General features: G+C 46.7%; 1 pseudogene; it reads left to right on the top strand.

Moving 5' to 3' along the window:
* The first annotated feature begins 419 nt into the window (after positions 1-419).
* The window catches only part of LOC136505008 (disease resistance protein RGA5-like), a 60393-nt pseudogene continuing 36198 nt past the window's right edge, over positions 420-24614 (top strand).

Genomic DNA, 24614 nt, shown 5'->3' with positions numbered 1-24614 from the left:
ATGCATGTATCGCAAAATTCGATGTGATGGGTACTATAGCACTTTTTTAGATTTTATGGTGCGAACTAAACACGCTCATAGCCAATAACCTTGCAGTTGCGATCAAGATTCCTTAGGCAATGGCAGAAGCAGAGGAACCATGGTGGTTCAGAGTACTCGCATCATTAGTTAGAATATGCTCCAAATGGGACACTACCATTACCATCATCTTCCTAGGTTTCACACTTAGTCCAAACTTACAAATTCGGCGCCCTCCCCACCACATCTAAAGCGTGATAATGAAATAACACAAAATATAATACCCATGACGGATCTTATTAAATAATATGGAAAATATTTAGGGGCTTTATGCAATTTCCCTTCCTGTACTTCCTTCTTATCCCCTCGTGGTCTTCACTCTTCAGATCTACTCTCAGTCTCCCAGCAGACCAGCACCGTCGAACTGACGAAGGCCTTCTCTCCAGGTTAGTGCTAATTAACATTACTCTTTTACTTGGATATTTTCTTTTTCATTTGGAGGACTCCTTGTTAGCGTCTACTAAATCTGCTACTCTACGAAGAACTGAAATCTGAATCTGCTCCTCTCAATCTTTTTTTTTTATGCCTGCTCCTCTCAATCTTAACTTGGGCCAACCTATTTGTATATGTTACATCTTTTATAGCTTATTAAAAAAGGTTTGTCCTGATTCGGCTTCCCCCTCTTTTTTTTACTGCGCCATATAATCCATTCAATCTCTGCTGAGCATATTTTTCATCTACCACTTAAAAAGAAGGTTCTTCAAATCCTGCCGTAGCATTGGATCTCTACTAGAACTTGATCTAAGGTTGTTTCCTTTTGAATTAGTATTCAGCTGTGTTCACATCTACTCCAGGTGGGAGTTTAGACTTTTAAACAGTATGAAAACAATTTATTGACTTCTTTGATCCAGAATTCCAGATCTTAAAACTTTGTGTTTCACAACCTGGCGCTTATTGAACGTCTTCATAGCAGTTCCTAATTGTGCTCTGTCTATATATATAGTATGAATTTATGCAAGAACATCCCAAGCAGCTTACTTCTTCTTACTCTAGCTTCAAATGGGGGACATAGATGAGGAACATAATATCCTGGAGCGCATACTCGCGGGAATCGAGGACCCAACGAATCTGCCTTTGGCAATTTTAGAGAGCATCACGGAAAATTTTTCTGAAGAGAGAAAAATTGGTGACGGTGGATTCGGAGAGGTTTATAAGGTAAAATTGTCATATATACCCAGTTTTTATCAACTAGTTTGGTTTATCAACCTGCTGCGCTCCTACATGGACTAAAATTTTGTAGGATTTATAAGTATTAGATTAGAAGTTCATGCTCAACGTACACCTACAACTAATAAAAAATATTTATAGTATTAGTCCGTACGCTTATTCTCTTTGTTCACCTTCTAACGCAATACATATATACTTGGAATAAAATTACATAGATCCAGGGTCCAAATCTCTCACATGAACCCCTACCCTTGAACAAAATGTAATCTCTATCCAAAGGTGATAAACTTACCTATATGTTTTTTCATCCATGTGTACAGTATTTGCATTATGCATTTTGTTGAAATGATCATAGCTCTTGTCGCAATCTATGTCACATGACATCTTAAATCTAGATTTTAGTTTTCCAAATTTCTGTTATTAACCATTTTTGGATCTCAAGTTAAGTTGAAACTATCGTGCTTATTTTATATTTTATTAACTCTTCTTTTGTATTTTATTAAAAAAAAGATTTGTAGGCTGTAGATTACACTATTAAATACTATGATGGCACAAACAATCATATAAATCTGGGCTACGCCGCTCAAGATCAATGGAGCTTCAAATAAGATCTAGGATTTGGTAGCAGTGCCGTTAGGATGATGTTAATATATAAACCCTATAATCATTTGTTTCAAGAAGGTCATACCCATCTTTGATCTGCACTAAACTCCCCACTTCTCAACACGATGAATTTTGTTGTCAAAGAATTTTATATTAATAGCATTGCTTTATTCAAAAAAAAATAATTATAATTATACTATCAAAAGAAATATGTCAAATATTTTTCTGTTAAAAAACTATTAGTATACATAGGTTATATACCATCGATACTAGTATAAAACTTAAAATAATTTTTTAATATCACTCATATATGAGTCGTTAATAGAATAATTTTCATGATTATTGAAACATAACATATCTATTTATCACTTATGCATTCATGTGTAATTGATTTACTTGATGGTACCACATGTATATTTACTTAAGGAAATTTTTAGTACATTAATATTAATTTAAGTTGCTAATTTAGAAACATATATATATGTGTAATTTATGGTTATTTAAACATTTCTCATAATAGCAAATGTTGGTAATTTAGATGCAGATTTGAGTGACTATTTTAGTTTTTTAATAACGACAAAAGTTGTAATTTAGATGTCAATTTAAGGGTTACTTATTATCTATCAAAATGGTAGGTGGATGATTAGATGTCAATTTAAGTTGTAATTTAGACTAGACTTGTTGTTAATGGTGATTAGAGTCTACCTAACTGATGACCAACTCTTTTGATTTGTCAAAATTTCTAGAATTTATCTATTTTTTACAATAGTACTGTCGTGGGGTTGTCACCACGACAAGTGATTAGTGGATCTATCGATGGGTCGATCTGTGGAACTTCAATAGTTAACACTCAATACACAAAGGGTTTATCGTGGTTCAGACCTCAAAGCCCTACGTCAAGCAGGTAGCAAGTTCTCTGTGTTAAAATGCTCAATCAAGTTCTTAGAATGGGAGAGGAAGGAGTAGAGAGATGGTAGGGGAGCACTGATGAGCTAGTGTGGTCTAGGTTCATTGTCGGATGAGAATGATCCAATTGAAAAAAACTATCTTTGGGTGAGCCTTTGCCTTACCTTAGTTTGAAGGGCAAGAGGAGTACAATGTGTGGGGTTATTGCAGCTTCCTTGGCTAGCAAGGGAGCTCTAAGGCTTCGAGTTCTTGGTATTGGAGTCACTAGGGGCGTCCGGTGTCGTCCTCTCCATCATGGTCATGGCCGAGTCCTAGAGCTATCCCTAACATCGCCTGCAACGACCTGGGACCGGTTGCTAGTACCTCGAGGTGCCGTTGTCTCACTTTCGGGCTCCTTCCACTGGCGTCCGCGACACGCCAACGGAAGGAGGTCGCTCTTAGGGAGGCTGATGTGGGGTCCCACGCCTTCCTTAGTGTGGAGAGGGCACACGTGCCACTGTCATGTTATGTCATGCCCCGAGAGTAACACCAGACTTGGCGTGCCCAACGACAAGGCCTCATGGGAAAAAAGAGGGCAGGTTCTGGTGGAGTCACGGACACTGCGACCCTACCCACATGTTAGGCTTCTGGTTCATGTCAAGGCCTGCCAAAAGATTTATGTCACTGTGGGCAAAAGGTTGTTCGGGATAATGGGGCATGGGCTCAGTGTGGCTGGGCCGTCTTGATCGGACACAGGCATTGGTGCTAAAGCTCGAATTGGGTCACTCGGGAACTCCTGGGCTCCCAAACAAGGGGCCCGCCTTGCCCACGCGCCGACCAAGGGTTTTGTCCCAAGCGACGAGGCCACTCTCTGCTCAGATCATCTTATGCCTGGCGTGCCTTTGTCTGATATCCAAAGGGCGTGCGAGAGTGCACCCGCCGTGTGTAGACACCGAGCCCCTGGCAGGTTTAGAGAATTGGTTAGGGGCTACTCACACTGTTATGACACTAATTTGGGTGTTTTGGTAACCTCGCTGTTAAGTACTCAATAGGAGCCTTGGAGCCCCTCGTGGTCTATGGACCATCTTTAGGATGGCGGCGAGGGGATCAGCCTCTTTTTTAGCCCTTTATTCGACCGAACTAAGGCCCTCGATTGGCTTTGGTGTCCCTCTGAGGACGTGAAGCACGTTGACCCAACTTCTAGGTCAGGCGACATATGCTTTGTGAGCTCAAACCGGTCTAGCCTGAGCAGGGCCCAGACAGTCCTTTGGAGGGCATCCGGCTTTGGCCTGCATGAGGCGCATCGCTTACCCAACCTGCCATGGGCTAAGTGACTTGGCTTGGTGCTAGGTCATCGCTCAGGATCCCATCACCTCCGAGGGGATCGATGAAGCTTCTATGGCTCAGGCTACATGCTGCACGATGGCCAAGCTTCGGGTGCCATTGGGGGTGAGTTTTGGTTATTTCATTTGCTTTTCTTAGAGCAACCACAATGTATCTGGACTGGGTAGTCCATATGGGTAGCTTTTGTATTAGTGGGCTATAGCTATGGTTGTTGTCACAATGTAGAAGTCTAAATAGACCAAAAAGTGGGGCCCACTAATGCATTAAAAAAGGACACCCAACTGTCTCTTCTCCCCTGATTCTCCATGTCACGAGCGTTAATGCCGCCTCCGACACCACTTCTCCCCCGATTCCCCATCTCCGACCACCTCCACATCCACCGCCCTCATCCTTGCCACCACCTCCATGTCCACCGCCCTTGTCCTCGCTATCACCACCACGTCCACCGCCCTCATCCTCATCGTTGGTGCGTCCCCATGCCTCTCCATCCCCAACCTATCTCTCAAGAACCTCCGATCCCTGCTGGCGATGGACGCACGGTCAGGATGGCCGGGGTGGCATCCTCAAGGGCGGCGTGGATGGCTGGAGTGGCGTCCTCAAGGCTGGGGCGGATGGCCAAGCGGTGGTTTCACGAACAGTAGGGATGGCCAGGGTAGTGTCCTCAAGGGCGGCGTGTATGGCTAGAGCGGTGGCCTCGCCATTGGAACAGAGGGTCGGGGTGGCAGCCTCACGGTCAGCACATACAGTCGGTGGGAGCAGCAAGAGCAACAACATAGGGAGAGATGGAGAGAGAGTAATATTTTTTATTGCTTATGGGTGGTCCGTAAGGCTATGGTCGAGGACTACCTTATGGACGGAGCCACAATGTTCCAGCCAGTCTATAGTGAATAGTTTAATCCCTATGGACTGCTTTTGGAGCACATTGTGGGTGCTCATGTTTTTGTTTCCAAGATTTGATGTTTATTACTTTGCCGCGTGGGCTTTAGGGCCTCTCTGTCTGAGGAGGCTCGTTGTGGGGACGTTTTCGGACCTGTCGTGCACACACACAGGACGTCAGGGCCCAAGTGTTGGGGCGATCATGTTGGGGCTGCTCACCGGCACCATGGAACATGCCATGCCAAGGCGCTCTTAGTCTAGAAATCGTCGGGTCCGAACGCTCGGACCCGAGTCTCCTTCTGAATGGCGCCTTCCTCCTCCCTGCGAGCACTATTTTTCTTCCACCAAGCAGGTGTGAATTGGCCCAGCACGGCCTAGAAGCCCATCACCGCGCCTGTGCCTCCACCCGAGCTCATCGGCGACGCCCTCGTCTCCATCCTGGCAGCTCTCTCACTCCCTCATCTCCAACTCTAGTGGGCTTAGAAGGAAGGGGGTCAGGGAAGGCAGGGAAGCCAGGCGGTGGGGATGGTGGTGGCGGTTAGGGGCCCTAGCGGCGGTGACGGGTGGGCCAGGTTAGGGCAGGAGCGTCGCGGTGGCTCACCGGCAAGCATGGCCATGGCCGCTATGGCAGGAGTGGGGGGCGAGGGGGGGGGGAAGAAGGAGGGTGTCGCGGGTGCGGCAGGGGCAGTGGGTAGCTGTGGGCTCGCGGGCGAGGAGGACGGAGGCGTGGCCACGAGGTGAGGATGAGGGCATGGGGAAGATGAATAGTAGCAGCCGGCATGGGGATTCCGTCTGAATGGGCGGACCCTAGCAGCCCCCCTCTTAGTCCACCCCCGGTGGAGCCCTTCCACAGAGCAGGACGTGCCCATTCCTGCAGTCCTGCCATTTGGGGCAGGGTGTCCTCTTTAGAGGCGACAGTCAATGCCACTGGCCTAGTGTCCTTGGAGGGAATCTCCATGGAGGTGGCGGCCACCGAGTTCTCTCGGGAAAATAGAGGCATGCGCCACGGCGTGGGCTACCATGAAGGGCGGGCAAACCACTAGCGAGACACCCTCTGAGGCTTTGGCGCCTTGTTCGCTTCTACACCAAACCAAGCGGAATGGACAGGATTGGAGGAGATTGAGGGGATTTTGGCTCGTTTGGTTGGTGGTAATTGAAAACACGGAATGGGAGATAGGAGTTTAGAAATCCTTTGTTTGTTTTGTGGGAAGGGGAAGGGGAGTTTAGAGGGCCAACTCCCACTAATCAATTCCCTATAGGGGTGGGGTGGGAATTCGGTGGAGTTGTGTTCTTAATAAAAGAAAAGTAGATCCTAACCGTCCATCGTGATTTGCCTTTTAATATCCCCTTCAAAACCCCCACACCAAACAGGGGATGTGAATTCCCTCATCAATTCCCTTGACAAGGGATTGGGACTAAAAAACAATTTCCCTCCTTAATTCCCTCTATCAACTCCCACCACTAATTCCCATGCCTCCTCCCACGTAGTTGCCAAAATCCCCCCTCGATCCCCTCCATCCCCTTGGTTTGGTCAAAACGAACAAGGCCTAACAACGCAGCGAACAAGATAGAGTGGGACTCCTTGGAGGCGACGCACGTCGACTCTGCTAGCGATCTATTGTTTCTTAGGGATGATCGAGTGGACGAAGAGCGTGCTGGGGCACCTCAAGGGTGCTTCACCGTTCGCCTAGTGAGCGGATTGCTTGTCTCCACGGTTCCTATTCTGATGGTTTCGTTGGCAGCTTATCGCCAATCTGTCTCCTAGGGCCTCATCGAACTTCCGTCACGGAAGTCTTGCGTGATCCGAGAGCGGATCCATCAGATACGGGCTATTGGCTATGATGGAGGCTGAGCTCCTTCAGCTACGGGAACAGCTCGCGGTGGCAAGGCCGACGCCGGAGGTGGAGGAGCTAGCCAAGGATTAGTGTCTACTATATTAAAAGGCAGATATACTTCTAATTATTGTTTTAATTTTTAAAATTTATCTTTATTTTTTTTCTAGCATGTCTTGTGAATTAACATGGAGCCCCTTTGGAGGCTCTACTTAATAACGATAAGATTTCCAACTACACCACATATGCCTAGAATTTTTAATAATAAGGATAAAGCTGATCATTGTCAAAATGCTGATCAAAGAGAAGTGAAATTAACAGGGTGTTCTCCGGAATGGGAGTGTTGCCGTGAAGCGGATAGTTGTGGAAAGTGATACAATCGACGACAGCCTATTTTATCGTGAGGTTGAAACCCTATTGAGGATCAAGATTAACCATACAAATATAGTCCGGTTTCTTGGCTTCTGTTATAATACACACCGTGAAGTGATAAAAGGATCACAAGGAATAACGTTTTTTCCAGAAAAGAGAAAGATTACTCTGCTTCGAGTATATCAGCAATGGAAGCCTTGACAAACACATTACAGGTATGGCAATGTTGCATTTGATGCTGTTGTCCAAATTACTTCGCTTTTTAAGTCACAAAAATAATTAGATACAAACTTCAATTAAAATGCACTATCGTCCCCCTGAAGTTAAGCAAGTATAAGTCTATAGTTTTGTTACAGTGGATGGAAAGTACTTAGTGGTACTTTTAGGCACTTTTACATGTTTTTTTTGCTAATCACTGATATGAGAAAGGCAGTCTTAATGAATATATGTAAGGGCACTGTGATAGTTGCCCCAATTTTCCCACCATAACTGTTAATACAAGTTTTAAGGTGCTTGGAAAGAATATAGATCATCTATGAACGAGATCGAATGATAGAAAAATAGGAGATAGTACTAAAGGAAAAGTACCGAAGAGTATCAAATAGGAACAAAAATTATAAAAATATGTAGGACCAATACCTGTATTTTTTTGATTTTCAATGAGAAGAAAGGGTAAATTGGTAATTTAATGTTGTGCATTATTTGTTGCCCGCCTTCTCCTATGTACAACTACGATCTCTTGTCCCTGACACCGAGCTAGTCCGATTCATCACCATCCTATCATTCTGCGCCAATCCACGGCAGCGTCTTGTTGCCCTCATCCCTCTCCTACGACAACTGGACTCCGCCACGACATCGGCCACCACCATGTGTGTGCCCTCTCCTGCCCCCCAATCTTGCTCGCACTCCTCGAGTGTTGGAGCCTGAGTTACTGTGTAGGAAGTAGGGATGGGAGGCGGGTGGCCGAGGATTGATCGCCTGGCAATGAGGCCGCAACACCGTGCTTGGCGTCGAAGGCTGGGGCACGTGTGCGAGAATAGAGGACCGGGAGAGATTGAATCCAATTATCTCCAACTAAGTCTTTTTTCAATGGGAAATATAGCAGGGGAAGCCCCCACTGTAGGATTTTATTTATTTTAAAAAATAAACATAAACATGTACAAAGAGATAGAATATAAAACAAACTGACTAGCCGGAGGGCTGAGGTAGCCATAGCAGGATGGGAACCGCCGGCCCAAAACCAGGGAGGTGTAAGAGAGAAGATCTAAACAGAGGAGAAAAGCTGCACGTTTTTCATCTCTCATTGTAAAAGCTTCAAGTTTGGCCTCTTCACAGAAGAGGTTTTTTCCAAGAAGAGAAAGAAGGCCGGCCTCTGTCAAATATGAAGTTGCTCTGCTTCCAAATATGCCAGGCAGCAATGATGAAGGTCTCCATGAAGAAGGGATTTTGGTGTTGCTATTTTGATTGTATCATCATTTGAAAGAATTCACTCTGAAGGTTCCAGTGGATTCCCAAGTGCTGCCAACATTCCTGGCTGAAGGGGCAACTGAAAAACAGGTGATGAGCAGTTTCCTCAAAAATATTGCTGCAGAGAACATAGTTGTAGTTATTTCCCTCCAATTTGTGTTTTTTCTCCTAAGGATGTTTCTAGTATTTAGCCTATCCATGAGCAGAAGCTAGGAGAACACTCTGAGTTTGTTGCAGCACGTTGAATTCCAAATCCAGAGAAAGGAAGCAGGAGGCTATAAAATTTTGTATGGTAGGTGGTAGAATCTAGATGATGTATAGTTGCTGCTCCCCTACGAGAAGGAAGAAACACCAATCGCGCCCGATGCCGCAAAGAAGTAGACGCCGCTGCAGCCACAACAAATGCCAATCCTAGCACGGCCGTTGGTGGTGGTGCCGCCAATCAGCAGGGAGGGCACCGTGTAGTCCGCAACCTCAACGAAGAGTTCATCCAAGTTGATGGACATGAGGTCCTGCCGACACCGAGCGCCAACCTTGCCGTCGCCATGAACGAGCTAGGCAAGCTCCCACCATCACCAGATCTCGCCAAAGCCACCGCCATGCTCAAAGCAGTAGCAGCCCATCTGGACCCCAAATAGGAAGGCGCGCTTGTCAGCTTCCTGCGTACCAACGCAGATGTGTTTGCATGGAAGCCTGGGGTACCAACGGAGCTGATCGAGCACTACTTACACGTCTCGCCGACCGCCAAGCCGATCAAGCAGAAGCTTTAACGATTCGCGCAAGACAAGAAGGAGGCTATTAGGGTAGAATTAAACTGGCTTTTAGCAGCTGGATTTATTAAAGAGGTGTATCATCTCGAGTGGCTGGCTAACCCAGTGCTCGTTCAAAAGAAGAATAAAGAATGGAGAATGTGCGTTGATTACTCCAATCTCAACAAACACTAAAGACCCCTTTGGTCTCCCTCGCATTAACGAGGTCGTTGATTCCACCGCCGGTTGCGAATTACTTTCTTTTTTAGATTGTTATTCTGGTTATCACCAGATCTCCTTGAAAGAGGAGGACCAGATCAAAACGTCCTTCATCACACCGTTCGACGCCTATTGTTACACCACCATGTCCTTCGGACTCAAAAACGCTGGTGCGACATATCAGAGGGCCATTCATCGATGCCTTAAAGATCAAGTAAGGCACAACGTTGAGGCCTACATCGATGACATAGTCGTTAGGTCCAAGACCGCTGATAAGCTCATCGCCGACCTTGAGCAAACATTCAAGGCCCTCAAGAAATACCGGTGGAAGCAGAATCCTACCAAGTGTATATTTGGTGTTCCATCCGGCATCCTCCTAGGCTACATCGTTAGCACTAGGGGCATTGAAGCAAACCCCGAAGAGGTCTCGGCCATCACACGAATGAAGCGACTAACTTGTGTGAAAGACGTCCAGAAGCTTACGGGATGCATGGCGGCTCTAAGCCGCTTCATATCACGCCTTAGAGAGAAAGGTCTCCCCTTCAAGCTGCTTAAGGCTAACGAATGTTTCGAGTGGACGGAGGAAGTTGATGAAGCTTTTGCCAAGCTCAAATAGTTCTTGACTTTGCCTCCAATTATGACGGCGCCACAATCCGGTGAGACTTTATTGATTTACATTGCCGCGACTCCCTGGGTTGTTAGTACAGCTATTGTCATTGAGCGTGAGGAGGCTGGGCATGCGTACAAGGTCCAGCGACCAGTTTACTTCATCAGCTCCGCCAAGACTCGGTATCCTCAGGTCCAGAAGCTGTTGTGCGCGGTCCTGATTACATCCCGCATGCTCCGCCATTACTTCAAGTTTTACAAGATCGTTGTGGTCTCCGAATTCCCACTCGGCGATATCCTCTGCAACAAAGAAGCCAATGGCCGCATCATCAAGTGGGTGGTTGAGCTCGCACGTACTCCATCAAGTTTAGGAGCTGACCAACCATCAAGTCCCAAGTTTTGGCTGATTTCATCGCCGAATGGACCGAGATCCAAGAGCCTATCCCGGCTGATAGCCCCGAGCATTGGAAAGTGTACTTCGATGGCGTTCTCAACATTGAAGGTGCTGGGGAAGGCATACTATTTGTTACTCCCTCTAAGGACAAGCTCCGCTACGTACTCCACATTCATTTTCTGGCCTCCAACATCGCCACCGAATACGAAGCATGTCTCTGTGGTCTCCGCATCGCCGTCGAGCTTGGTGTCAAGCGCCTTATGGTATACGATGATTCTGCCCTAGTCATTAATTAGGTCAACAAAGATTGGTCTTATACCAGCGAGAAGATGGACGCTTATTGCGCGAAGATCAGGAAACTTGAAGGGAAATTCTATGGCATCGATTACCATCACATTCCCCGAGACGCTAATCAGGCAGCCGATCACCTATCTAAGTTGGGGTCCTCTAGGGCCGATGTTCCGACAGAAGTTTTCGTTCAAGACCTCATGATCCCATCCATCAAGGAAGAGCCGCCAGTCGATGAGACACTGCCTACCGAGCAGTTAGTCATGGCGATACCTACTGGGCCAGGTTGAACGGGCCAACGGCATGATCTTAGATGCCCTCAAAAAGAGATTGTATTAGAAAGATGAGAAGCATCCGGGCAAATGGCTCAAAGAATTGCCAGCGGTAGTCTGGGGACTCCGGACCCACACCAGTCGTAACACTGGCGTCTCTCCATATTACTTGGTATACGGCTCGGAGGCCATCTTGCTAGCTAACATCGTTTTTCGAGCGCCAAGAGTTGAGAATTTTAGTGAAGAGTAGTCGGTCCTGGCCAGAGAAGAAGATGTTGATCGCCTTGAGGAAGAACGGTTGGTTACATGCGTGCGCACGACCAAGTATCTAGAAGGCCTATGGAGATACTACAACCGTAACATCCAAGAGCGATCAGTTGTGGTTGGCGATTTGGTACTTTGAAGGAAGCAGAAGACCGAGGGACTCCATAAACTTTCATCGCATTGGGAGGGTCCCTTCATCGTCAAAGAGGTCACCCGACCAAGGTCTTACTGGCTATGCGCCTCCGAAGGGGTGGACATCCCCAATTCTTGGCACATCGATCTCCTCAGGCGTTTCTATCCTTGAAGCGCTTCCAAAACAAAGATATGTATTTCTCCAATCTTGATGATTCAATAAAGTTTGCGCTGATTTCTCCAATTATGGTCTCCATTATTTTTGCCGTTACGTCTATCTAATTGCGCTGTCCAATATTTTACCTAACGATTTCTCCACATTTTCTCCAATTTTATCGCCATGTTTCACCAAATATTAAATCGCCGATTACTCTCCATAATTTAACATCTCCATAATGCGTTATTCTCCAATTCCACAGGCACCAACACTCACGCGCCGACCAGCCACATTTTTACCCATGACATCCAGAAGCGGCCCTGATCTTGACTTCCTCCTACGCGTGCATGAGCCACGCTCTGCGCTATGGACAGTCAGCAGTGGCTCCTTGGGGACGCTTTCTTCTCTTACGCGTACACGGGTGCCAGCCACTCTGCGCTATAGGGCTTGAGGGCTAGCCAGGGCTGATCGGCGTGGTATAAAACTAACTAGAAAGCAACTAAATCATATCTAACATATGAACAAAACAAACTCCAAAACAAACACCACGTTTATGTTTACATATCCGTCTAGCAAGAACTTAAAAAAATTTCTGCTACTTTTATTGCCTAAGTGTTCTGGTTTGGTTGCACCTTGCCGCCAAAAATATCCAGGTCTTCGACAAGTTTGAAGGCCGAATCCGTTGCCTCCTCTGCGAGCTTGTCAACCACATCATCCTCCGTCCCTTCAGCGAACCCACCATCGATGACCCTCAGATCCACCGCTGGATACAGGGACCGGATGAGTGACAAGGCATGACCAACGGCAGTGCACGCCGCGCTGTGGACGTACACCCTGAAGTTTGCCAGGGCCGCTCACCACCTTTCCACGAAGGGGTCCGGCAGAAGCGGATTCACGTCTAGATCTCCAACAGGGGGCGGCGCCGGGTTCCCATCAATAAAGTTCAGGACCGGCATTATCCCCGCGATGATGGCGTTCACCTTGGCTCGCACAGCCCGTAGTTCCAGCTCGTAGTGCCGGTACTGCGTCTGTGAGTTTTCGCGGACCACTGCAAAACAACAGCATGATGACGAGGCTCGCACGAACAAATAAAAGAGTTTCCTCAACATTCACTTATGTGCAAGCTCATCAATGGTCTTCGTGTGCGCTTCTCGCGCGTCGTCCCTCCTCGCGCTGGATGGCCCCTTCTGCCAGGAACAGCCGTGTCGCCAGATCTGCAGCACCAACAATGAAGTCATCATGGTGAAGGCAATAACAAACAGACACATAACAGATCAGCTGATAGGCCTACGGTCTTACCATTTTTCTCCTCTGCAATGTTGGCAAGCTGAGTACCGGTCTCGCTGAGCTGTACCTGGATGGTGGCAAACTCATCTCGAGCTATGCCGCGCTCAATGGCCAGGTCCTTCTCTAGCTGCACTTGGTACACCCGTGCTTGCAACCTACTCCGCTCTTCCTTGAGCCCGATTATTTCGCCCTCACGCGCCTTCACCACTGCAAGCAGTTGCTTGTTTTCCGCGAAGGTGGGCTCGACTTGCTCGAGCTATCGTCATCGGTGTTCCATAGTTTTTATCACCTCCTACTAGACAATTGTCACAACTCCGCTAGGTGGACATGCGAACATCAACATTAATTAAACTCACATGTAGCTCGCTGTTCACCACTTAAAGATGGTTCTTCAACGACTCTATCTGTGGATCGATCTCCTCCACCAAATCGACACGGTCGCCCCACTTCAACCAGGTGCGCGACACACGCGCGGGGGCGTCCCACGGATGAGTCAGTTCTCGCGGGATGTCTTCAACCTCGCCAGCTTCTGCTGTAGGTCCCGCAGCTTGCCTTGCAGCTCTCTCTTAGTGGCGGCGCGGCGCGCCCAAAGCCACCTCCACGGGGGGCTCTGGAGCACGCGGTTCCTGCTAGGCTCTAGGGCCCGCACTCATCGCCGAAGACGAAGCTCGGGGACTGGGTGCTCGCCCTGCGCGTTCCATCGCCGGTGGGGATGTCGGGGGACATGGCACCTATCCTGCGTCTGCTCCGGGTCCACCGATGTCTTCAACGGGTTTTGCCACCTGCTGACTCCCAACTCCGTCGCCTATGTGAGCTCCGTCTGCCCTAGGCACCGCGGCCACCCCTCCTCCGCTTGTACCTTTGACGTTCATGGGGGTGGCAGGCGGCGTCACACCGCGAGATCCTTCTCCAGCCTTGACCGGCCGTAAGGGGTTGGTCGATGGTTTGCTGCTTCATAACCAATGTTTGTTAAAATATTTTCAGGCATCTATCAAAACATTTCAATGGGTACAACAATGAACAACTTGCTCACTGGATCGCCGAATGGTGCGCTTAATCCTGAGCAATTCGCTGGGGACGCTCGTCCCAGCCATCGCCCCGCTCGCTCTTTGGAAACCCGGTGGCACCGGGCTTGCCTCCGGGGTTGCCGCACCGATGGATGCGCCACCTTTGTCCCAAGCCTCTAGCTTAGGCTCGGGGACTTCGACTCCAATCTGGCCGGCAGGACTCCCTGCCTGCCGACCAGGGCTTTTTGTTCACCCAATGATCATCGCCGAGCTGGTGCCTTCTTCCGGCGGAGGAGGGGGGCAGCAGCCCCGAGATGAGCGATCCGTGATGACGGCGTTTCCCTATCCTCCGAATCGCCGCCTTTGTTGCTATCGTCGTCGCTCTCCGCCCCGCCAACATATGCTCTGCGCTTCCGGGGCGGAGAGTCCCTTATACTGATCCCGCCATCACGGCAGGGTGGTGTCGCCATCCTCTTCTTCTTCTTGGCAGTCGGCGCCTCGCGCATTGGTTCTTTGCCGCTGCGCAGGACGCGCCAGTCAGGACTCGGGGTAGCCTCCTGCCCATCCGATGAGCTGCTTAGCGTCTCCTGCTCATCGCCACCGAGATCTCTGCCTCCGTTCTCCGACGCTTGTATTGCTCTTCACCGCCCAGCCACGTTCCGTCCGGAACCTTGAAAATATACACCTTTCGGTCCTGTCAAGCAAATCAACAAACAGGTTTTATGCGTATGGCAGTCGCTGATGAATTGAACAAGTCTATTCAACTATAATCACCTCTGGAGGCGGGTTCATCACACCGAAGGCCCTTTGGGGGTGTCTCTTCTCTTGAGTCTTCGTAATGGTGAAAAATTTCGACACTCGTCGGTCGATTTCTTCATTACTAAGAGTCTCGGGCGCTTCCCGTATGAAGTCCTCTTGTCGATACTCGTATGCGGGATGCGACCTCTCTTTGCACGGCTGGATCTGGCGGCCAATGAAGTTTTGGGTACACTTAACCCCGTCAACGTTAACACGAGCGAGAAGATCTAGAAGCTCCTCTACTTGCACCATTTCATCACTGTTCGGCTTTGCCGACCAGTTTGGAGTTGTTTTCGCCTCGGTATCAATATCCTCAGACAACCCATGTTCTATATTCTCGGTATAGAACCACTTTGACTTCCACCCCTTGTTGGAGGTACTAAGCGGGACTGACTTATACTCTGCCGCCTACCCATCCTGCAGCACAAGATAGGTTGCGCCGACGACTTTAGCGTCAGCAAACGATTTGAGGTGGAAGAAGTAGCGAAAAAGGTTGAAGTGCGGCTCTATGCCAAGATAGGCCTCACATAAATTGATGACGATGGCAAGATGCAGAATGGAGTTTGGGTTGACATGAACAAGGGAAATCCCGTAGTATGGGAGCAACTTGTGTAGGAATGGATGCGCGAGAAGCCCAAATCACCGCCGATAAAAATTCTCAAAAACGACTAATTCGCCAGCGCGAGGATTCGGGAAGCGCTCACCTACCGCAGGGCGCCACCCAGTAGTCACCTCGTCCAGCAGGATCCCATCCATCACCATCTCCTCCAAGTCCTCCCGGGTATTGCTTGAAGCCACCCACTCCTTGCCGCGGGCGTTGATCTGGCGCGACTTCTTGGACGACGCCATCGCTATAGATCTAGATCTGGGGACTCGCTGCACTCGCTCTGCCTTTGTAGTGAGCTAGGGCACTCAAGTTTAGGCGTGGGCGATGGCGGCGGATGAAGCAGTGGCGGCGGTGGAGTGATTCTTTGTCGCTCGAGGAAGAAGACGGGAGGAATGTGCATCCGCTCGAGCGAAATGGAATGCGCCGTGGGTAGAGTGAGCTTTATATCGGTTCACCTCCGCCCTTTCATTTTTAGGGTTTTTGGGAAACCGTGCTACACCGCACATGCTTGCTCCCGCAACCGCTGTGCCACGCGCAGTTAATGCGCGTCGCTCCGAATTCTCCGTGAACACCTTTAATGGGCCGTCTTATGGGCCGTCGCGTTTTCCTTCGATTGGAAGATATAGCGGGTGGCTCGGTTTCACATGTTGCTCCGATCATTGATGCGTTAATTGCGCTTTGGTGATTTGTTGACTGTTACTACGTGGAAGATTTTTCTTTGATTTGGTGGCATATTTTCAAGGCTTTTTCTTTGACCCTACTACAAGATTCACTCCTCATCTTCCAGCACGCTCGGGGGCTAAGTGTGTACACATCACCTTGCGGTGAATGTACTGATTTCCTGATTACTCGATCCTTTGGCAACGCTGGGGACTGGTTGCTTTCTCAGCCACGCTGGAGATTGCATGTTTTTCTTTGACCCTGCTACAAGATTCATTCCTCATCTTCCAGTAGGCTCGGGGACTACATTGTGTACAATGCACCTTGCAGTGTGTCGCAGAACCGACCAATTTATAAGAATACAAGTACAATGGCAATCCGCAAGCGGTCGCACTGTCATACTTGAACCCATATAAACCCGGTAGTCCGTCGAGTACCGCGACGGGTCTCGATAAACGATTTACAACAACCAAGATCGTACAGGATTCAACATACATGCCACATATTACATAAAGTTCACAGATACTTTTCATCATCAGAGTACGAATAGAAAGTTATTACAAACCAAGTTTGATAATTAAAGCGGAAGCAAATAAGTTCGAAGATAAGTTTCCAACGTAGTTTGATACAGTGCCATGCCAGATCACGATCCACAAAAGCAAAGATAGGAATTACTAAGGAAGCCTGCCCAAGGCTTACTCCTCATCCACAGCGGGATAGAAGCAACTCATGCAATAACCATGATACACAGTGCCATCTGCAACAAATGGGAAAATAAACCCTGAGTACGAGAAGGTACTCAGCTAGACTTACCCGTCATGAACCAGAAATAAAATGACTCCAAGGATCATGCAAGGCTGTATAAGTGGACGTAACTTGACAACATTTTGCGAAAAAGGCAATTACCCATTGTACAATTATGATTCCTTTATCAAGTTAATTATAACTAACCATTTCTAGATTAGCAACTATCCTGTGCCAAACCTGTGGTATATCTTTTAGAAGCATGCAATAGTAACCATAGCAGGTATTGTAATTCCATATTCATCCGAACCATCATGTTTCATAACGCAATTACTACGATGTTGGAGCTAGCCAAGTTTCTCACTATCCGGGAGAGACGGCGATTCGAATCGATTTCTACCAGCAGGGAATTTATTCCTAACACAAACCCAGATCTACCAGCCATGATAGTCTTAGGTCACCTTTGGTACAACTTCGGTACACATTTCGCGGGTTCGTACTACGCCGCACAATCTGGAACACCAGATGTCAGGATGCTTAGGCCAAGCCTGCCCTTGGGCTCAGTCTGATCGTTCCCCGGAAGGAGCGCACAACAGAACGATTCCCGACCTGAGTTGAATTACTCGGCTTCGCGGTCGGAACGAATTATCCGGCCAGCTAAGTGAGAGGCATGCGTTCAATCTTGTCAGAAGTTCCAACAACGGTACGGTCCTTGATCGACACAGATGGGGATAGATCCACACCCAAGACCTCCATGCCTTGTTGCTTTTCTATCGATATCCCGCCCGGTCTCCATTTACATTAACCATGGTTCTGTTCCACGATAGCAGATATAGCCAACCGTGCTTCGGTATCCACCTATATCTCGCAGGTGACAGGAAATCACCCGACTTCTACCGGTCTAAGCATGGCTAAGCATATATTCGATCCTGGACCTATACCGGTTAACGGGATAATATCTGGACAAGGAATGTACATGCATCAAGTGGTTTCATTCAACTCTTATAACCTAATGCATCAATCATAAATACGTAAGTAAACATTTGTAAATTATTGGGAGACTTATAATGCTCCGGGGCTTGCCTCGCAGAAAGGAAGTAGGGCGATGATCAGGGCACTCCGGAAGCTCTTCAGGGTTCTGCTCCACGCCTTCGGGAGCTGCGGCTTGCGGATCCTCCTGCGGGTTCCCTTCCTCTGCTTCTTCGAATTCCAGCAACGTGATCTCTTCCTCCGATCCTAGATGCATGAGTATGGTATAAGTATTACGAATGCATATATGTTAACAAGTGCATCACGTTGTTTGAGTAGGTGCATATCTCTTCTCGCTTACTACTTAACTACTTCTACAACGCATCGACTATGCCATAAACAGTATCTACTTGTTTCACTCATAACTGGAGTTCTACAATTCCAAATCTAGTGATCCTGGACTTTCTGGAAAGCTTATCAAATTTTCTACAACTTTGTTATTAACCATTTTTACAGTCCACATCAGTTTCAACATGTAACTCCTCATACTCTAGAATCAGTCCGGAAATGATTTATCATGCAATATAAAGTAATAGCACCTCTACTTTATGTAATCATTCAAAATTTGACAACCTAGAACCTACCAACAGTTTAAGCATACCAAATACAGTTAATATGATATAATGGTGAAGCCCAAACTATTTATTAAATTGCCTTTATTATTTTATTTAGATATCTAGGTTAAATAATAAATATATATCAGATGTGCTTAATAAATTCTCAAAATTTTACAGAGCCTTAATAATGCTATCAAAGGACTACTATAAAAATTTCATGTCATTTTACTAAGTAGAACATCCTATGCAAAAATGATAAGGAAGCAAGGCTTGAAATAGCATAAATGGAAAATCCTATTGAAAAGTGTCAAGCAACAGATTTCTTATTTTTCCTAACATCCATATGGTACTAGTATCACCTCCAACAAATTTCATAAATTTTGGACTCCTAATTAATTTATAAAAATTCATGCAAGGATTAACTATTTATAAAAGAAAAATCTATAACTATAGATCTACACATGCACTGGTCCTCAAATTTTTATCCAAGCTCAGGTATGACAAGAACAGTCTACCACAAAAATTTCATAATTTTTGGAGCACAGGAACTCTAGATATAAAATAAACAAATTTGAATGCATTCAAAAGCACATTTGAAATCCCTATTTAAATCTCCAAAAATTTCTACTGTTGAACCCAAGAACATATTTTTCTTAAATACTACACTTCCTAAGCAACACAATCATATTTATTTCACAATTTTAGGAGCTACCAAACTAAAGATACAAAAATAACCAAACAAATCAAAAACTGGAATATTTGAACTAGCCTACAACACTGCTGTCGCTGACCGGTGGGACCCGCTGGTCAGCAGGGCCCGCCTGTCAGTGAAACCGAAACAGAGCCGGCGGCGCTGAGCAAGCTCGCGCGGCCACGGCTCGTCGACGGCGAGTCCGCCGGCGGTAACGTCTTCACGGCGTGACCTACTCAACCTAGCGCTTCTATTGAACCCCTTGGCCGACCCTAACGTCGATGGTAAGGACGACGGCGGCGGCCATGGCGGCTCGGCGAGGCGGGACGTCGGCGGGACGCCGGTGAAGGCTACGGCGGCTCAAACAAACGCTACACCGAGCATCTACAGACTACAAGGAAGCTAGTGCGCGCGCTCTCGTGGCCTGGGGTGGTCTGGTTAGGCCTGGCCACGACGACGGAGGGTGGTGGCGGAGCTCCGGCGAGCATGTGCGCGCGGCTGGAGCTCACCTAGCGTGGTCAGCGGGCACGGGCGGGCGCAGTGAGTCGCTGAGATGATGGTGAAGAGGTTGCGGTGGCGATTGAGTGGCTAGGCGTGGGTTGGTGCCGTCAACGGCGACGGCGGCGCTGCTGCTGTGCTTGCGGGCGCTGCGAACGGCGAAGGAGGAGCCGGGAAAACGAAAATGCAGGCGCTGGGCGTTGCGGGCGAGCGTGGGCGAGTTAAGGCTGCATTTGGGCGCGTCGTGGCCTGCCTGGGCAGAGCAGAGGCGATGCGCGGCCATGGAGACCTCCACGCGGCGCGCGGTGTCTGAAGCCGGTCGGCCATGACGCCGCGATTCAGTTCGTTCAGTGACCCGATGCAGTGCCTGACGACGGTTTTTCATGGAGCTAGATCTTCTAATCCGTGAAGTATTAGTGCTCACAATCTACACAAAAGTTGTAGCCCTAAGTACCATCTGTAATTCGTCTTAAACGATCAAGACCTAATTCGCAACGGTTAAGGAGCAATGCCATCCCAAAGATCGGCTGTCAGGCTGTTAGTGAGCCAACACTTAGAAAAATTTTTGAAGTGTTGAAAACAGTGAAAAGCTGATTTTTGTGAGTCCAATTCAAACATGTTAGAAGCTAAATCAGTTCATGACATAAAAATAAAGTTGTTCCTTATGTCAAACACTACAACTTTGCTTTAGTGAACTCCTCCATGCAAGGTCCCTAACACCTAGTTCAACTTTAGTCAAACATGTCACTTTGAAATCATGATACACATTCAAACCATGGCTAAATGACCAAACTAGCCCTAGCACTAAATACCAAAGTGGTTCCTAATGATATCCTAAGCATGTTTAAACAATTTGCAAGGTCATTAAAGCATTTCATGTAGTAGTCACTCATATAGCTATTGAAAGGAATTACATGAAATATCACTTAAGTGCTTGGTCATGAAATGTGGCCTTCATGAACAAGGTTCCTTTTGTTAACCTAAGTATAGCTAAGGTGTTTTGGTGACTAGCACTAACCACTTGCATTTATTTGCACATGATCATATGCATGTTCTAAGAAACATGAGATAACAAGTAATGTTTCATATGTTTCGATCAGATGTTTCAATTGTAAATGATGATTCATGAATGCTTGATGCTCATGCTCATGTTATGCAAGTCAAGTTATGCAAGGCTAACACCCGAGGTGTTACAGCCCCTCCCCCTTATAAAAATCTCGTCCCGAGATTTGCAAGACCTACCATTCTTGGAAAAAGGCGGGATAAACTTTTTGCAGATAATCTTCTCTTTCCCACGTAGCATCTTGTTCACTATGATTGTTCCACACCACCTTATAAAACTTAATGATCTTACTTCTTGTTACTCTCTCCATCACTTCTAATACTCGAATTGGCTTTTCTTCATAGGTCAGATCCGATTGAAGCTGCACGTTGGTGGGTGCAATAGCTTCTTCCGGTACTCGAAGATATTTCTTTAGCTGAGAAACATGGAACACATCAAAGATTGCACTCATCTCTGGTGGTAGTTGTAGCTTGTACGCAACATTTCCTTTTCGTTCCAAAATTTTGTATGGCCCTATATATCTTGGTGAAAGCTTCTTTTTCATCCCAAATCTCTTCACACCTTTCATGGGCGATACTCTCAAGTACACATAGTCACCTACTTCAAAAGTTAGTGGTCTTCTTCTTCTGTCGGCATAACTCTTCTGTCTCGATTGAGCTGCCTTCATGTGTTGTTGGATGATACGTACTTGTTCTTCGGCTTCATTGACAAAATCAATACCAAAATATCTCCTTTCACCGGGCTCGATCCAATTCAATGGAGTTCTGCACTTTCTGCCATACAAGGCTTCAAATGGAGCCATTTTGATACTCGCTTGATAACTGTTGTTATAGGAGAATTCAGCTAAAGGTAACCATTTCTCCCACGAACCTTTTGAAGATATAACACAAGCCCTAAGTAAATCTTCTAGGATTTGGTTCACTCGCTCTGTCTGTCCTGAAGTTTGCGGATGATAAGCTGAACTTCTGATTAGCTTGGTTCCCAAAGCTTGGTGTAAGTGCTCCCAGAAACGAGCTATGAACTGTGGTCCTCTATCTGATATTATAGTCCTGGGTACTCCATGCAATTTCACGATCTGGGAAACATATAACTAAGAGTATTTACCCGCGTGATATGTTGTGTGAACTGGTACAAAATGTGCTGACTTGGTGAGACGATCAACAATGACCCAGATTGAATCGTGACCTTGGGGCGTTGTTGGAAGGCCTGTGATAAAGTCCATGCTGATTTCCTCCCATTTCCATCCTGGAATAGGCAATGGCTGAAGTAATCCAGCGGTTTTCATATGGACGGCTTTTACTTTGCTGCAGTTATCACACCTAGCAACATAGGCTGCGATCTCTTTCTTCATCTTAGTCCACCAAAAACGGGTTTTCAAATCTTGATACATTTTACTACTACCCGGGTGGATAGACAATTTGGACGAGTGAGCTTCTTCTAAAATCTGATTCCTTAGCTCACGGTCTTTTGGCACCACTAGTCGGTCCTCAAACCATAATACACCTCTTTCGTCCAATCTAAAATGTTTGGTTTCTTGCTCTTGCATTTTTCTCTTGATGTGACTTATTCCTACATCAGTCTGTTGTAGCTCTATGATTTTGCCTTCAAGCAAACAACTGATTGTGATATTGTGTATTACAGCAGGATGTAGTAAGTTGAATCCATCTTCCAATAGCGCTCCCATAGTGTTGCAATGGGACTTCCGACTAAGTGCATCGGCTACTACATTAGCTTTGCCCGGATGGTAATGCACTTCTAAATTATAGTCCTTAATCAATTCCAACCATCTACGTTGTCTCATGTTCAGTTCTGGCTGGGTAAAGATATACTTGAGGCTTTTGTGGTCAGTATAGATATGACATATATTGCCCAACAAGTAATGTCTCCATATCTTTAATGCATGGACAACAGCTGCAAGTTCCAAATCATGTGTAGGGTAGTTGACTTCATGTTTTCTCAGTTGCCGAGAGGCATATGCAATTACTCTCCCTTCTTGCATAAGTACACATCCCAAACCTATTCCTGATGCATCACAAAATACATCAAAAGGCTTTTCAATGTCTGGTTGTGCTAGCACTGGCGCTGTAGTCAACAAAGTTCTGAGAGTGTGAAAAGCTGTTTCACATTCTGGTGTCCACTTGTATTTCTCATCTTTCTGAAGTAGTCTGGTCATAGGCTTGGCTATCTTTGAGAAGTCTGGAATAAATCGACGATAGTATCCTGCTAACCCTAGGAAACTCCGAACTTCATGCACCGAAGTTGGGGCTTTCCAATCCATGACCTCTTGTACTTTTGATGGGTCTACTGAGATTCCATCTCTTGATAATATGTGACCTAAGAAAGGTACTTTGCTCATCCAAAATTCACATTTGCTAAACTTGGCATATAGCTTATGCTCCCTCAGTCTGGATAGGACAATCCTCAAATGCTCTTCATGATCTGACTCATTTTCTGAATAAATCAATATGTCATCGATAAACACAACCATGAACTTATCAAGTTCGGGCATGAATACCGAATTCATTAGGTACATAAAGTAGGCTGGAGCATTTGTTAGTCCGAAAGACATAACCAAGTACTCATATAAGCCGTACCTAGTAGAGAAAGCCGTTTTAGGTATATCCTCCGGTCTGATCTTTATCTGATGGTAACCTGATCTTAAGTCAATTTTGGAGAATACCTTTGCCTTTGCTAGCTGATCGAACAAGATGTCGATGCGGGGTAACGGATATTTGTTCTTGATGGTCACAGCATTGAGTGGTCTGTAATCTACACACATCCTCAGTGACTTATCCTTCTTTTTCACAAACAATGCTGGACATCCCCATGGAGATGAGCTAGGTTGGATAAGACCTTGTCCAATAGATCTTGCAATTGAACCTTGAGTTCTGCTAACTCATTGGGTGGCATCCTATAGGGCCTTCTGGATATGGGTGCGGTACCTGGCACTAATTCGATCTTAAATTCCACGTCCCTATCCGGTGGTAGACCTGGTAATTCGTCTGGAAATACATCCGGAAATTCACAAACCACTGGAATATCACATGTCGTGGTGGCTTGGATAGCACAGGCTAAATGTTGGGGTTCGAAATCGCGGGAGAGTGGAACTAGAAAAGCATTCCCTCCCGTGGGTTCTCGCAACATAATGGTACGGGTGCTAGTGTCAATAAGAGCACCATGATACTTCATCCAATTCATGCCTAAGATTACACCTATCGACAAACCCGGCAATATTATCAAATCTGTGGTGTACTCCCTCCCTTGGATCAAAATGAGTACATTTTTTACTATCTTTTTGGTAGTAACAGTTCCCCCTGCTGAGCTTATGTTAAAACCCCCTTTGCTTACTTCAATTATTTCTTGATCATGTCTAGATGCAAATGCTTGACTCATAAATGAATGAGAAGCTCCTGAATCAAATAAAACAACAGCGGGGTGCTTGTTGACAAGAAACATACCAGCCGTGACAACTTCTCCGGCGGGCACTTCCTCCACAGCGGTATAGTGCACTTGTCCCTGACGTGCCCTAGCATTCACCTGCCTCTGATTGTTCTGATTTGGGTTGCCATTCCTCTTGGGATGGGGGCACTCCTTGGACCAATGACCCAGTTGGTTGCAGTTGAAACAAGGTTGATTACTTCTAAATCCGGTGGAGCTGTCCTGATTACCATTCCCTTTTGGTAAGGCAATAGTGAACGCCCTATGAAATGGTTTCTGTGGCCTGTTATTCTGAGCTTTCGGTGGTGGAGGCCTGAACTTGGGTGCAGGTGGACGGAATTGTGGCCTAGCTATGATAGGCGCTTTCGACTGGAAAGATCCTGATGCACCGGCCTCATAGGCCCTCTTGCGACCTTTAGCAACTGCATGCATGTTGTTGTGATTTTCTTGGGTCAAGGCATCACTAATGAATTCATTGTACGTGGCACATCGGAAGTTTGCCATAGTCTTCATTAATTTGGTACCCAGAC

The sequence above is a fragment of the Miscanthus floridulus genome, chromosome 14, assembly GCF_019320115.1.
Source record: "Miscanthus floridulus cultivar M001 chromosome 14, ASM1932011v1, whole genome shotgun sequence".
Lineage (NCBI taxonomy): Eukaryota > Viridiplantae > Streptophyta > Magnoliopsida > Poales > Poaceae > Miscanthus > Miscanthus floridulus.
Note: the sequence above shows the minus strand (reverse complement) of the source record. Positions and strands in the feature narration are given on the sequence as shown.